This window comes from Rhineura floridana, chromosome 6 (assembly GCF_030035675.1).
Source record: "Rhineura floridana isolate rRhiFlo1 chromosome 6, rRhiFlo1.hap2, whole genome shotgun sequence".
In the NCBI taxonomy this organism is placed as follows: domain Eukaryota; kingdom Metazoa; phylum Chordata; class Lepidosauria; order Squamata; family Rhineuridae; genus Rhineura; species Rhineura floridana.
In genome coordinates, this window is record NC_084485.1 from 57,307,636 (window position 1) to 57,320,992 (window position 13,357).

Below are 13,357 nucleotides of genomic sequence, written 5' to 3' on the forward strand. Positions count from 1 at the left end.
CCTCCAGATATTATTGGATTCCATCAGCCCCAGCCAGAGTGGCCAAAGATCATGGATGATAGGAGCTGGATTCCAATAGCATCTGGAGGGTCACATGTTAGTCACCCCTGCTTTAGTACTTATTGGTAAGATGCCACATGTAATTTTTGGTCTGTCCATAATAGCCAGCATCTCTTGGTTCTGTACTCGCAGTCAATAAAATAGATATAAATTCCTATAGGTGCTCTGGAACTAATGGGATTTAAAACTGCCCTTATAAGAACATAATAAGAGCCTTCTGGATCAGGGGCCTATCTAATCCGGCATCCTGTTCTCACAGTGGCCAACCAGATGCCCATGGGAAGCCCACGGGAAACCCACAAGCAGGACCTGAAGCAACTGGTATTCAGAAGCGTTCTGCCTCTGCAGTGAAGGTAGAACATAGCCATCATGGTTAGTAGCTACTGATAGACGTATCCTCCATGAATTTCTCTAAACCTCTTTTAAAGCCATCCAAGTTGGTGGCCATCACTGCCTCTTGTGGGAGAGGATTCCATGGTTTAACTATGCACTGTGTGAAGAAGTTCTCTCTTTTGTCTGTCCTGAATCTTCCAACATTCAGCTACATTGGATGTCCACGAGTTCTAGTGTTATGAGAGAGGGAGAAAAACCTTTCTCTACTTTCTCCATTCCCTGCATAATTATATACACCTCTACCCTTACTCCCCTTTTCTCTAAATGAGCAAACCCCAAATGTTGTAATCCTCTCTGATCTCATCTCTATTCACTGCCTCCCCCTCCACTTTGCTTCCCTTGGAAGGGCTATTCCCCCTCTCTTCATTATCTTTTTCTCTCCCATCCCTCCATTTACTTAGCTCCCTCTCTGAACACTGCCGTCATTGCTGCCTTCCTTTGGAAGTCTCTCCTTCTCAACACCTCTTGACCTGAAAGCCACCACAAGGGTGACGTTGGTCTCATCCTTTCCAAAGTTGACTAATTCTAGCCATTGTCTGCCCACCCACTCCATCCAACTGGCCTTCCATTTTTGTAGTTCATTCTGTGTATCTCTAATCCTCTTTGTTTCTCTGTGTTGCCGCCCCCTTTCTTCCTCCTCCCCTCCCAGGGCCTCCTCTCAGATTTCATGTCAGACTTTGGCTGCTTTCACACTGCCTTTCCCCCCATTATTCTGACCATTTCTTACGTGGTCATTTGCGCATTTTATTTGATCTTTCACATGACATAGTTCCAAAAATCTAATGGAATACAGTGGAAGTTTAGCACTTGTTTTTGAGATAAATGATCCAGGGGGAAAACATTTCAAGCTTGGGAACCTGTGAAATCACAGGAGTTTTGTGCTAGCTGCAGCTGCTCATTTGACAGGTATCTCGGCATGCAATGCATTCCCGCCATTTAGGCGCACATTGAGGGGATTTCCTGACAAAAATTGCAGCAGTATTCTGGTGTAGGTGCAGGTAACAGCATTCCCTTCCTCCTTTTTCCACACACACCTCTCTGTCCAGACACTCACTCTTGCAGTGAATTATGGGGGAACTATACAGTGTGCATGTGTATAACGGGTGAGATACAAAAACAAGGCACTGTTTATTACAACCATGTGAAAGACAGTTGCGTGAAATGGTGGTATATCTGCTGAAAAATCCACAGTTCCTTAACACAACAGGTACTGCAGCATGAAAGGGATTTTAGAAATTGGGACAGAAGCAAGGCCAGAAGTGTCTGCAAAATTGACACAATAAGCCTTTGATGCATGGCATGCCTTCTTCCTCTCTCACAATGTAGCCATCTTGCTTTTTGGTGACTTCAGCAGCATTTATATTGATAAACTCTTTGTCCCATCTTCTCTCCAAGATCTCTTTTTGATCTCCCGTTTGGACTGATTCTTACTGCTCTGGCATCCTCTTGATCTTGTCTTCCCCAAGAACTTCAGGGGAAGAGCCGTAGCTCTCTGGTGGAGCATGTCCTTTGCATGCAGAAGGTGCCAGGTTCAACCTCTGGCCTCTCCGGGTAGGCCTGGGAAATACTCCTGGTCTGAAACCCTGGAGAGCTGCCGCCAGCCAATGTCAGCAATACTGGGCCAGATAGGTCAATGATATTACTCAGCATAAGACAGATTCCTATGTTCCAAACTGCTCTGTGTCTGAGCTCCCTGTGATAAAATTCTCTGTCATCACCTTATCTACTTCAATGTTGCACTCTCCCCTTTTCCTACACTGGCCTTGTAATCCTCCCACGATCTGCAGTCTGTTGATGCAATGGCATCATCCCCACTTCCCTCTTCTCTCATTTCTGCCTGCACCTCAGGCTCATCACTTTCCCTTTTGACCCATCCCTGTCCGCTGGGACCTTACATTTGCATCCACACAGCATTGCTATGGGAGGCATTGATTAATACTTTCCTCCAGTGCCATTTTATAGAAGAAGCAGCAGCAGTAGCAGCCGCAGCTGCCGCCTTTTAAGTAGAGATCTTATCCAAGTCTGTGTCTATGTTGGAATTTTTAATATGTTTTAAAACTTTTTTTAAAAATACATGTTTTTAAAGCTTTTAAAAATGTTTTTAAAGATGTTTTGTTTTAATATGTTTTTAATGGTCTGTTTTGTTTTAATATGTTTTAAAGTCTGTTTTTATGATGTATTAAAGTGTTTTTAGTGCTTTTGTTTGCTGCCCTGGGCTTCTACTGGGAGAAAGGGCAGGATATAAATCTAATTATTATTGTTATTATTGTTATGTGAGTTAATGGGTCTATCAAGTGCCCATTAAGTGGTGAATGACCCAGGGAGATCCTATTGTTATAGAAACTCTTCAGGAGAGCCCCCCACCCTTCCTGAGGGCAAGGAAGAGGCTTGTGTTTTTTAGTTGGGTCTGAGGAAAGGCTGGGAACTGGAAGCAGGCAGAGAGACTGGCTCTCTGTCCTATGGCTTTAGGGTGCCTCCTGTAAGCCTGATGGAAAATGCAAGATCCATTGGACTGCTGATGCTTTGAACCCCTCCATCTTAAGCTCAGGTTGGAATGTGTGTAAATAAATAAACCATATTTCATAAAGACACCACAGTCTCCGCTGACCTTCTTTCCAAGGAAACCAAACCCTGGGTAAGTGCAGGGACCCCTGGAGATCTCTCACTGCTTGGAGATTGGGGTGGTGCGCAACAGTTACTTTCCCCCATCCCCTGCTGCAGGGCTGATTGCAGTTTGGATAGCATCGTCATTTAGAACAGGGATAGGAAACTTTCAGCCCGTGGACCTAATTAGGCCTGCCAGGTCTCCCCATTTAGCCCAGGAGGCCATTTTGGCCAAGCCATGCCCACCTGTCCTGCATATGATAGCATATGGGATAGCTGAGGGACAGGTAAAAGTGTGGCTGGGTCAAAGGGGGTTTGCAGGCAGTTGCAAAGCCCTGTGCACAGCACTAACAATCAGCCAATTGTGAGGGTTTGCATAGCTCCTTGTGTGCAAGAAAATGGATTTTTAAATCTCTTATACAGCCCCACTGCTCTAATAACAACTAGACACTCTCCCCTCTACCTCCTTCTTAAAGTAAGACAGAGTGGTAGGGAGAGAGATTGTGTGGTTTGATTATGTGGCATAGCATGTGGTTCAGCCCTAAGTCAGAACCTTTTTCTTGTTCTTGTAGAATTTAAGATATACCATGGACAAAGTCTCAGAGGCAGGCCCCCTCCCTCCACCAAAAGTACCCTTAAGTTCAAGGGGCACTTAAACTCACTGACAGGAGGAAAGTCAGAATGGACATATCAAGCTTCTATGGAGTTATGTCAATCCACACCATATATTTAAAGCACTCTTATACCACTTTAACAGTCGTGCATAAACCTGGGGACTGAATTTGTTAAGGGTGATGGGAATTGTAGCTGTTTGAGGTCAGCACCCTTAACAGACTACAGTCCCCAGGATTCTTTGGGGGAAACCACCACTGTTAAAGCTGTAAATGGGTGCTTTAAATGCATGGTAAGGACTAGAAGTGTTCAATATATATCCCAATTCCAAAGAAAGGGGATCCCAGGGAATGCAGTAATTATCAAACTATTGCCTTAATATCCCGTGCAAGTAAAGTAATGCTCAAGATTCTACAACAAAGGCTCTTACCATATATAGAGCGAGAAATGCCAGACGGCCAAGCTGGATTTAGAAAGGGAAGAGGCACCAGAGATCATATCGCAAACATACGTTGGATAATGGAATGGAGCAAGGAATTTCAGAAGAAAATCACCCTGTGCTTTATAGATAACAGCAAAGCCTTTGATTGTATAGATCATGAAAAACTATGGAATGCTTTAAAAGAAATGGGGCTGCCACAGCATCATGTGCAACCTATACTCTGGACAACAGGCTACTGTAAGGACAGAATATGGAGACATCGACTGGTTCCCAATCGGAATGGGTGTGAGACAGGGGTGTATTTTATCACCCTATTTGTTTAATCTATACGCAGAACATATCGTATGGAAAGAGGGATTAGACCAAGATGAAAGAGGTGTGAAAATTGGAGGAAGAAATATCAATAATTTAAGATATGCAGATGATACCATACCCTTAGCAGAAACCAGTAATGATTTGAAATGAATGCTGATGAAAGTTAAAAGGAAAGCAGAAAAGGACTACAGCTGAACGTCAAGAAGGCTAAAGTAATGACAACAGAAGATTTATGTAACTTTAAAGTTGACAACGAGGACATTGAACTTGTCAAGGATTATCAATCAGAAATCGGAAGAAGGAGGTGACTGGGGAGGGCAGCTATGAGAGAACTGGAAAAGGTCCTCAAATGTAAAGATGTATCACTCAACACTAAAGTCAGGATCATTCAGACTATGGTATTCCTGATCTCAATGTATGGATGTGAAAGTTGGACAGTGAAAAAAGCAGATAAGAGAAAAATCCACTCATTTGAAATGAGGTATTGGAGGAGAGCTTTGCACATACCATGGACTACGAAAAAGACAGATAATTGGGTGTTAGAACAAATTAAACCAGAACTACCACTAGAAGCTAAAATGATGAAACTGAGATTATCATACTTTGGACACATAATGAGAAGACATAATTCATCAGAAAAGACCATAATACTGGGAGAAACAGTAGAAAAAGAGGAAGACCGAACAAGAGATGAATTGATTCCATAAAGGAAGTCACAGACCTGAAGTTACAAGATCTGAACAGGGTGGTTCACGACAGATGCTATTGAAGGTCGCTGATTCATAGGATCACCATATGTCGTGATCGACTTGAAGGCACATAACAACAAGAATGAACTATCTTTCCCAGTGCTAACTACTTTGATAGGCAGCAGCTCTTCAGGGTCTCAGGCAGGGAGATTTCCCAGAACTGATCTGCAGTGTCCCTTAGCAGGAGATGCCAGGGATTGAACTGGAGACCTTCTGCATGAAAAGCTTGTAATTTGTTGCCTAGCTATGGTTCCTTCCTTAGGCTGCAATCCAATACATGTCTACTCAGAAGGCAACTCTCTTGGATTCAATGGGACTTACTCCCAAATAAGTGTGTATTGGATTGCAGCCTTAGACTAGAATGCCTGGAAAAATTCCACTGCTGGATCTATAAGTGGCAGGAATCATTACTATTACTGCAGGTGCATATGGTTTCCACTGTTGTCTCAGTTTCAGCTTTTTACTGCTCATTTGGTCATATTGTAAAAAGATTACAGAACCACTGGGATATGATGACTCCAAAGTCATATAAAATGGAATAGGTGGGGTGGAAGCAAATGAAACTTTAAAAAGAAAAAAGAGAAAGAGCCTGCTTTCGGAAACACTAAGCAACTGACAAGACAGCATGTTGGAGCAAGGAGTTTATACTGGAGGAAGTCCTTAGAGTTAAAGGTCCCGTGAGCCAGCACACTCTCTGCAGAAAGTAACAAATGAGGTCACTGAAGGTACATCTGAGTCATTCAGTTTTGGAGCAGCCTCCAGCTGTGCAGGATGCAGCAGCAGGGAAGAGGCACAAAATGAAGATGTGTGGATGCAATCAAATTGCCCCGTAAAAGGAATCACAATAAATTCTGCCCTTCCCGATTACAGGGGACAGGCAAACCTTCGAACCCATTAAGGGCTGCTCCTTTTCTTGATGAATTATCCAGGGTGCACCAAGCTATTTGCTGAGCTCTACTGTATTACACTAATTATAAATTAATATATTGCTCATTACACACACTGAAGCTATGTAGTCAACTAATGTGCTGCACCAAGGAGGCTATTTCAAAGCATCCTCTGATGTTTCAGTGATGTAGAGGCTTCATTTATTCATGGATTGGTTTAAAGGCCACTGCTGGACTGTTCCCTACATCACCCTCCAAAAATCTGAACTGCCAGAAAGTGCATTACTGCTCCAAAGGTAACATTCCATACAGCAAGCTGTATTCCCCTTGTTCTAAAATTTTTATAAGGCACTGCAGATGGGGAATTTTAAAAGGAAGAACATGTAGCATTCTTTATTTCAGGGGTGAACTGACTTTCAGTCTTGTATGGTCTGCTCAAAACACACCCATCCACCGGTTTATGTTACATTTATAAAGTAGGGCACTAACTCAAGGCTTCTAACAGTTAAACCAGGCATACCTAATCTGGATTAAGGGATCCTGAGTCTGCACTCTTGTTTAAGAACATGAAAACCATTTTCCTGCAAAAAATCAAGATCCACTAATTCAACATTCTTTGCAACAATCCCAGCAGCTAACAGGCACCAGGCAGTTCACCAGAATTTAGGGATCTGCTTTGTAGGCAGATCTCTTTGCTTTAGTTTATGATCTGCTCAGAGGAAGCATCGAAGATTGGCATGGCCGGACATCTGCCAAGTACCCACACTCCAGAAGGAGACCCAGTGACAACCTCTTCTTCACGCACCTCTTATTCTGGTCTAGACAATGATGGTGGTGAGGAGGATCAACAGAAGCCACTACCTGCTTGCTCATTGGCTTTTTGCCAGGTAGGCAAGTAGCAGTGATGAGGAAGAAGAGGAGCAGCAGGACCAGATGGTGATAATGGTGGGGAGGAGGTAGACTCACTGAAAGGAGCCTGTCCTGCCCAGAGTGCGAGACACGAGACGGAGGTGAGACTGGAAGTAATTCTTATTTTATTAAAGTAATGGTTACATCAAAAGCAGTGCGCTTCATAGACCTAACTTTGCTGGCTCACTAATGACCCTAACTAGGCTAACTAGTCATTCTCTGCAGCGTATGGAGTAAGTTGACTCAGCATCCCAATCAGGTGAGCACCGCCTTAAATAGGGAAGGTCTTAGCCTGTAACCTGTGACTCCTGTGAAGTACTACCTTCTGACTGTCCTGCTTCTCACATCATCTCACACGGGGTGAAAGGGGGCGAGCCTCCGTCTGCTCATCTGACAGCAAAGGCTCGCTAGGTGCCGGCTCAATCTCAGGGGGTGGGGTGCAGGTTGGCAGGAAAGCGTTTGAAGTGCCAGGCGGGGAATCCTGGGGGGGTGGAGTTGGCGCACACACAAGATTGCTTGCCAATGGCTCTGTTGGAGTGCTTGCGGTTGGGGCGGGAGTCGCGTTGACAGGAGGGCTGTCTGTAGGAACTTGCAGACTGTCAGCATCTCCCCCTCCCTCAATGTCCTCAAAAACCTCCTCCTCCAATACCTCTCCCTGATCCACCTGGGGGAACTGGGGCTCAACAGGGCCTATGGATAATGTCTTGCTCAAGGGCCTTCCAAATCCTGCTTGTAAGAGCTTGGCACCGGCTCTGCTTGTAAGAACATAAGAAGAATCCTGCTGGATCAGGCCAAAGTCCCTTCTAGTCCAGCATCCTGTTCTGACAGTGGCCAACCTGATGCCTATGGGAAGCCTGGAAGCAGGAGCTGAGTGCAACAGTACTCTTTCCACTTGTGATTCCCAGCAACTGGAATTCTGAGGCATACTGCCCCTGACAGAGGCAGATTTCCAGTATTACAAAGATGTCATAAATCTCCGTACTATATTACCAAAAAGAAACTACACCCAGTAGCACTGCCCTTGTATCTTTACACTGCTCAGGGAAGTGGGAGCACAGAACCCTATTTTCCCAGAAATAAGCATTAATACTGATGTTAAGGGGAAGCATGCCCACTACCCAGAGCTTGGAAAAGTTACTTTTTTGTACTACAACTCCCATTAGCCCAATCCAGTGGCCATGCTGGCTGGAGCTAATGGGAGTTGTAGTTCAAAAAAGTAACTTTTCCAAGCTCTACCACTACCATAGGGGAATGAGGGATCAGTGTCTCTTTCTCTCAGGAACAGAATGGCTGACTTCTTGATGCTAGTGTTTGTAAAGGAAGTGTTTCATTCAAAATGCCCATATGGTATACCATCAACCTTCTGGCATGTGTCCTCTCCAGAACAAAACACACATTCTCTGTTACGTTCAACACACTAGAGTGCTCATACATTTTCTAACACAAATGTTAACTCTAATAATGTTAACGCCTGTATCCAAGAAAGCAAGATGATTGTCAGCCTCAGCCCAGCCCATATCATCAGACTGTTGTCAGGATAAAATAAGGTATGGATAGATTAGACCTTGTGATAATCTAATTGGGGGGGAAGACACACACACTTGGCAACCCCCCCCCGAAAAACAAAGTCTGAATGCAAAGAGTTCTGGGAAGCCTACTTTTCTTCTTCCTGAAATGCTTTTGCACTTTGATCAAAGGTTTGCGCAAACTGAAGAATAAATAAATAATGTTAAGAGCTCTGCCAGTCTTGCCTGCATGATCCTGGGATGTCAATAAACTAGCAAATGATACACAGAGCTGACAGGAAGAAAATGGCCTGCATCTGATATTGCGCCAGTGTTTCTGTGTTTACATTTACAAATTGCCTGGAAGAGCCTTGTGAAAAAGCAGCAAAAGAATGGGGCAAGGGAGGGGGAAGAAAAGAACTGTATGAATAAGGAAAATGTAGACCACTAATCATGATTTCAGTCCACTTGTCCACTTACGATTGGCCATACAAGTGCTCTACTACTATGGCAACCTATATAGTGCATGCAGGAAAAGAGAAAAAGAATGATAAAGGCCACCAGAAGGAAGGATATTTAATGGAGCTGGAATTGCATGGGTGCTTCCAGGCTGCCACTGTCTTGGAGTGGGATTCAATCACATCTTGGCAAATTCAAGCCACGCAATTAAAGCTTATTTGGAGCTTATTTGTTTGTAATAAGGAAAGTGATGGGGAAATGCACTGGAAACAGTGGGATAACGCTTTATGCAACATTGTCTGATCTCCACATAAATCAGAATGAATGCTGATTAAATAGCCGATGTTGTCTAATCTCTCTGCAAACAAATCAGGCTGAATGCTCATTACACAGATTGTTTGGAAAGCTACCTAAGGATACAGGGTTTCCTCTGAAAATGGCATCCCTGTGTTGACATAGCCTCTACCCTATGTCATGACTTCATCATGTTTTTAGTGTCATGGCAACATCATCTTAGTTTATCTGCCCTGCCAGTAGTACATGTGGTAATGATATGGTACATGGGCAGATTAATTCCCAGTACAATGGCATCACAACACAGGATACGCAATGCTAAACATATTAAAGGAGATAAGGCAACCTTGACAATGGGATGCCGTTTCAGAAATAGCTCTGTGTTGCCAGTAATAAGTAGTTTCAGCCTGAGACGGAGGAATCCCAAAGCTGCACAGAACTTTGAGAAGCTGGATTGAAGAAAGGTGTCCTGTGGAATGGGAGTCCTTGGTGGTGATTATACGATTGTGTGTCTAAGGCTGACATCCTGTACCTACTTACCTGGGAGTAGGTTCCATTGATCTAAACAAGACTCACTTCTGAGTAAACATGCACCAGATTGCCCAATAAGTCTTTGGACTTTTAGTAGAGGGATCACTTTGGAGTTGAAGATCGATCATGGAAATGCATATATTGCTAAAGTGTGTTGACAAAATAGTCTATCTGTTATAATAACACTATGTGAATTGTGGACTCCTTTTGTTATGATTTGGCACTATCATTACCAATATGTAAAGCTGGGAAAATGTATGTTTATGTTAGTTGCTAATTAGAAAATAATTCTTTTTTTTTTAAAAAAGAACTGAACTGCCTTTTGCTTTTGTAGTGGAGGCTGGTCCATTAGGGCAAATGCCCTCAGCCAGCCCTCACTTTCCCACCTTCTTACATACATCCAATCCAGAGGGTGGCACTGGCTGTCAGCTTCCTCTTCCTTAGTCTCAGTGTTGCCATTACAGAATTCAGCAGGGAGGAGAATGAGGGCAAAACTAGAATTAGTTGGCTCTGCCTGTCATTGGTTCTGGCTGCACCTTCTGTTGGCCTCTCTGCCTTCTGCCCTACCAGTCTCAGTGGGCACCAACGAGCACTGCTTTTAAGCAAATCAACATTTACACAAAACTAGTACCCTCCTCCCCTTCCAATGTTACTCAATATTTCTCTCTTTTTGCATTAAAAAGAAATTTAATTAAAAAGCTATTGTTATGAACATGCATACCCATACTTGATGCTGCTCATTCTAGCTCTGTGGCTTCATAATGCCATTGTCATACCCCCCCCCCCCGGCAGCACTTGGAAGCCTCACAGCTCCATCTCCCATTTTCAGTAAACCCTTCTCCCTCGTTTCACATTTGCCTAGGCTGTAAATAATGAGGAATAATGAGTTGGCTCTCTCAATTCTCTTTACATTTCTATTTAACCATGAAGAGGGAATGTGAGGCCCTCCAAGGATGCTTTGATAGATTTATCCTGAGCCAACAGGCGTGAAAGTGGGTCCAGCAGTCTGAATAAAATTAAACCTTCCAAATGACAGCAGCACCAATAGGAGAAGATGGTGGTGCTAAGATGGGTTGCAGAGCATTGACACAGAAGCCAGTACTAAACCAAGACCACAATCCATCGCAGAGTTAGGTGCACTTAAATCCATTGAAATCAGTGGGATAAACTGCACATAGATTGAGGACCAAGAGTCTAGAGCAGGAGTGGGGAAACTGTGACCCTCCCAGTTGTTGCTAGACTGCAACTTCCACCATCTCTGTTCATTGACCGTGCTGCCTTGGGCTAATGGGAATCCAACAACATCTGAAGGGCCACAGTTTACCCATCCCTTGTCTAGAGGATTGATTGATTGATTGATTGATTGATTGATTGATTGGCTGATTTCCTCATGCTTCTGTTCTGCCCTTTCTCCCAATGGGAGCAGAGAGAAATTAACAACATGACATAATCACAATAATAATTGGAATGGGAATTGTAACTCTGTGAGGTCAGCACCCTTAACAAACTAAATTTCCCAGGATTCTCCACAACTGTTAAAGTGGTATAATAGTATGGTGTATTAAATGTATGGTGGGGAAAGACATCAGGCAAAGATCATTCTATTTTCCCAGGCTTTGAAACTCTCTGTTTTACTGAATTATTTTACACTACTTCCTGCTGTCTCCTGATTGTGTGTGTTTTCCCCTGGTTTCACTCTGTATTTTCCTGACTTCGTATGTAAGGTTCTCTGGAAATATTTTATTAAAGGGCAACATGTCTCTCTTTATGTGCTTAACATTTCTTTTGTGGTGGCATTGGGCTTTTTATAAAATGCTTGAAAAGCCAAGTGGTCCGCCCATAAGTAACCATCTGCACAGCTGATGCCAGCCCAATTACTCTTCTGTTTCTGCCTTTGATGCCAAGCCTGCATCATTCCAGTTCCGCCTTTCACCCTCTTTGACAATCATGCTTGTAGAATGTGACCCACCAGCTCCCAGGGAGGCTAGCTAATTATCTCCCACCAGCAGAGGCCAACCCCAGTTCACAAGCTGGCACTCACCATATTCACCCAGCAGGCTTTCACAACTGCTTTCCTTCCAACGCTGCAAGAGCCCAGGTCTTGAGACAGGTTAGCTGTGAGTGATCGATTATTTCACACACAAACAAAATGGTTATGTATGAGCCGGGGAGAAATTATTAGCCATGCAGCCAGCAGAGAAATTGAGCCTGCACAATGGCATTAAAGTCCTACCAAAGGCAGGTTTTAATATTCTGATAAACCGAGGCATTGGGATGAAAGGGAGGCTCCCAGAAAGAGAGAGACTCCAGCTTCAGTGTCACCTAAAAGCTGCGCAACCTCGCTTCCAAGGATTTTAGGCTGACCTTTGTGTTGCTGAACCCACAGCACAATATATTTCCATCCTTAGGTCAGTCAAGTGCAATGTGGCTACAGAGGCCAGATGCTTCCTGAAGGTTAGTTGTTTCAGGGGTTAAATTGCAATAGAGGCCAAGTCTCTTCACTTTCAAGGACTACCTTACGAAATTAAATCAGTTTCAAAACTATTTAACTATCACAGCAGGCTGCCTTACATACTAAGTCAGGCCATTGGTCCATTTAGCTCAGTATTGTCACTGACCAGCAGCAGCTCTCCAGGGTTTCAAATAGGAATCTTTCCCAGAGCTTCCTGGAGATGCCAGTGATTGAATATGAGATCTTTTGCATGTCAAAATATGTGCTACCACTGAGCAACGGTCCTTCCCTAAGAGTTCCTAACTAAACAGTCATGGGAACTATGCTTTTGTGGGTGAGGCAGTCATTTCCCACAATTTATTCTCGGTACTCTGACAAAAATTACAATGCCCAGGGTTTTCAAGAGAAGTCATTGCAACCAATTTCAATCTTGTTTACAGTTTGGCAGCCACCTGTGTCCTAAGTAGGCACAGCAATTCTTTTTAAAAATAAAACAAAATCTGAAAATATGTTATTTTATATGGCAAAGAGCCTATGCTGATCGCTGGTTTCCCCCTAGTTGATATTGTTGTGTGGAGTCAGTCAAGCAAAGGATCCAGCAGCTATCCTTGTAGCAGCAGCAGAGGCTGGTCCATCAAGGGAAATGGGGGCACTGACTAGGGCTGTGCATGTACCCCCCCCAATCTGATTTGTGTCTCCAGTTTGTAAATACAGATCAGGCCCTGTCCGGTCTGGACAGATTCAGATCTGAACCAATTTGGATCCAAATCCAGATTACAATCCAGATATTACAAACAGTAGCATAGTGGCAAATTTAGAAATCAAGGGTCCCTTCATGAGTCATCAGGATTTGACAGGTGACTGAGGGCACCCAGCTGTCAGTCACATGACATCATTATTCAAGAGTATAGCTTTTAAATGCAAGCATAAACTCTGCATTTGGGAATTGCAGTGGCTTAATTGGCTGTAGAGACAGACAGAGGGACTTAGCAGGGGGCCAGCAGGTCTGAGTCCCACAGTATCCCCTCAGGAAAATATACCTGGCCCCTGCTCCATTACACCACCACTGGAGGAGGAGGAAGAGGAGAGAGAGAGGGACCTGCCTGCTGTAATGGAAGGGGGGACATTTCACTCCCTTCCTTTTG